Source organism: Sceloporus undulatus, chromosome 3 (genome assembly GCF_019175285.1).
Source record: "Sceloporus undulatus isolate JIND9_A2432 ecotype Alabama chromosome 3, SceUnd_v1.1, whole genome shotgun sequence".
NCBI classification, from domain to species: domain Eukaryota; kingdom Metazoa; phylum Chordata; class Lepidosauria; order Squamata; family Phrynosomatidae; genus Sceloporus; species Sceloporus undulatus.
The window spans coordinates 170,272,716-170,276,184 of record NC_056524.1 but is presented as its reverse complement, the minus strand read 5'-3'; the positions used below and the strand labels follow the sequence as shown (position 1 = coordinate 170,276,184).

Genomic DNA, 3,469 nt, shown 5'->3' with positions numbered 1-3,469 from the left:
TCAGTTAGTAGTTCACGTTAAACATTTCAAGAATCTCCAGCCCCGTTATAACTGCAGAATAAAAATAAAATAAAAATTCTATCCAAACCAAACAGATATTTGCAACTGTAATTTAACGATTTGTAGATATTTCCTGAATTTAAAAGGAAAATTTGATGCATATTCTAAACGGGCACCATTGTTTTTTTGGCATCTTCCAACTTCCTGAACTGCTAGACATTTTAAAAATATGCTTATGTCCTTGCTTATCCAATTCACTTTAAATCTTCTAAACTTTTATAAAGTACTTCACTGCTTGTCCTAAGAACTCACTACTCCTTTGCAGCTATGCTTACCAGTTGCATGAACCATTTAAACACATCCCACACACTTTATATAGCAATAAGCCACGCACAAGTAGGAAAAGTATACAAATACTTTGCCATTTGAAACAGAATGGATCCAGAGAACTTGGAATATGACATATCCAGTACTAATACTAGAAAGTGAAATGGAGATTCTGAACACCTGTACACACTTTCCAAGGTTTTACCAATACTAAATACACACATTCAATTTTCTTCTTGCTTAGAGCAAGATGAACATTACACTCAAAAGATAGTGAACTGGCTGACATGTCATTAAAAATGGCATTATAGGAGTGAGCTGCAGTAAACTTTGGGCTTGTATACTTCCTCCCTCTAAGCAACCTTAAATGACTGAACGCTTTTTGTTTAGTTTTTGACTATGTGGATTTTTGCATTATGATCCAATAGTAAACTCAATTAAGGATGAAGGTTTGGGGAAACAAACTACCTTCATAATTTACAGCTCAGAACTGGCTTGCTGAACAAACCACTGTTAAGATTAACTACCTTTTTGTCAGATTCAAACAAAATGAGGAGTGGTGATTAATTAAAAACTGCAGTGAAAGTTTCTTTGCACTCCACCAAGAAAATATGTCAAGGAGAAGCATGCAAACCCAAGGATCACAGCAGCTTCTTACCATCATGGTCAGCCATGGCTTAGAAAATGACCTATTAAATAGCAGATATATAACAAGCATTTGCTTACAAAAGATTATTGCAATGTTTGTGACAAATGCTATAAATAATCAACTCCGCCTAAATTTTCTTACTAAAGAATAGCAGAAAAGTATTGGCATTTCCAAACATCCTTAGAGGAAGAAGAGCACAGCCATTCCTTCCTCCTCTCTCTAGACAGACACATTATTTTCTTCCATTACAATGTAAAATCAGAATACAACATGCATTTTCTGTGCCAAGCTACTCCATTTCATGTAAGGCATATCACTTCAGCATGTTAAAGCAGTGTCCCATGACATCCTCATGCAATAGCAGATATACCAGAAAGAGGTTTAGCACAGTCGCTTGTTAGAACAGCAAAAGATTTCCTCTCTCCATTCCATCCTACTTCATCTTTTCTTCATTAATTGGAAACACTACAGCCACAGGTAATAAGAGAGCTAACACTGAACACATGCAACATTTATTGCCAACTAAACCATGACAGGCGCAAGGTCTTCAAGAATGTCTATTTGGAAAGTCAGCAGCTATTCCCAAGTCATGTTATGGGCATGCCAAAAACCCTCCTCACTGTTACCCTATAAGGCAGAATGTACGGGTTTCACAGGGTCCTCTGTGAGTTCATTTTAATTCTCTGAGTTTCACAGAAATTATCAAAATGGGAAGGTTATTTTGTTGCATATCAATTAATATAAAATTTCAAATGGCATTTGGAAATAATCCTTTGGAAAACCACTAAATGTCCCTTGAAACTGTCAAAGCTGAACTGGGTCATGTAACATCTACCAGCTAAGTTAGAAAGAGATTAAACTACAGTCTTTCAAGGTGAGGAGGGGGAAGCAAGGCACCACCACAAGCAAGCTTCTCACATACCTGTTCCTGCTGTTGACAGAATGGAGAGAAAGGAAGACAAGATAGTTAACGACAGAAAACAATCAAGCAGCTGTATGGTGCACAGGAGATCTCATGAGCATTAAGTCTTGCATGGGGCCAAACAGAGATAATCATTTATCTTATATTAAGTTTAAACTGGGGGTTTATTTTTTCATTCCTAATAGATATAAACCACTGAAAGTAAGAAAGAAAAATTGTAGTGTAGAGAAGAACAGAAGACTCTATAGTATAGCTGGTGTCATGAGTACAATTTGTTCTTGCCACCAGATGGAACTCCAACACCTATCATCTGAACCATGGCCCAAATAGAAGTGTTTACAGGTGGCTGGTATGCCCTTAAGAAAATGAACTTTTAAAAGCCAGGTCTCCTGGCACAAAGAACTTAAGTTAGTCTTCAATTAAACGTATTTAGAAATATTGTCAATTTTCAATTATTTTAGTTTAAGTAACTTCTTAAATGATAAACTGGTGGCACAGATCTTAAATCAGAGGGATGTCTTTAGAACAGGAATACTGAATGACAATTAATATCCATCTTACCATATGCATCATCATCTGAATAGCCAAATCTGAATACTGGGAGATGTAGGACTTGCACTATTAGAAGGGGGGAAAAAAATCAAATGTACTAAATACTAAGTATATCACACTCTAGCAATATATATCTCATCATTTAAGCCTCTGTATTCTTCACTATTCTCAGAAGTAGTCAAGCGCCCTCTTTTATACTTTGCATTTTGAATTCATAAACCTTATTACAGTTATATACAACAACAGCAAATTTATTTACAGCACACAGCCAGTACAAGAATAAAATACAATGATGGCCAAACATCCATATATACAGTCTTTCATCCAAAACGTTCAAGGTTCATACATAGTTCCACTTGACAAAGCTGTTTTGAGGATGACTGTAGTGAGAGACAATTACTGTCCAGGGTCATCCATATTCATTATTCAGTGAGGATCTTATCCTTGTCTGACACTGACCATTCAAGCTGTCATACTTCCCAAATGTATTATGTCACTTTAAAGTCATTGAGGAAACTGAGATTCTTTGGGCCTCATTGGCACTTTAGAAAGTGGCAAAGTGGCAACTTGATACAAAATACTGAGAAACTGGCAGTTAAGCACCAACAAGCCTTTTTCTACCTTACTGTACCATACACTTTCACCAATAAAGATAACAATCAAATCTGTTCAATTACCGTATCAGCAAAGGCTGGGTCCAGGCGTTCACACTCCTCCATGACATGGTCAATTAGAGAACTTACAAATGTTGCATTAGTTTTCACTGCTTCCTGAATGTCAGTTATTAGCTGAACACAGTCTTTACATACATCCCCACTTCCCTGCAAGAAAGAAAAAGCAAGCAGTATCTTTGTAACTCCGTCTAATAACAAACACTTTTTTCTATACTGTATTCTTAACTGCCTTTATTTAGTACAATTATTATGATGAAAACTTCAGATATTTCACAGAACACAGCCCTGCAGCAACTTAATTTTGACAAGAAGTTTAACGAAATCTTTTCAAAGCAAATGACTTAT

The 3,469-nt window shown here is 36.1% G+C and overlaps 1 long non-coding RNA gene across 1 annotated transcript in view; it reads right to left on the bottom strand.

The window, feature by feature from the left end:
• LOC121927271 overlaps positions 1 to 3,203 on the bottom strand; it is a 4,021-nt gene extending 818 nt beyond the window's left edge. The window contains exons 1-3 of the long non-coding RNA XR_006103166.1: positions 3,128 to 3,203; positions 2,460 to 2,516; positions 1,899 to 1,907 (exon numbers count right to left, since the gene is read on the bottom strand). This is a non-coding gene — a long non-coding RNA (uncharacterized LOC121927271). The remainder of the gene's footprint in view (positions 1 to 1,898; positions 1,908 to 2,459; positions 2,517 to 3,127) is intronic.
• Positions 3,204 to 3,469: the final 266 nt, after the last annotated feature.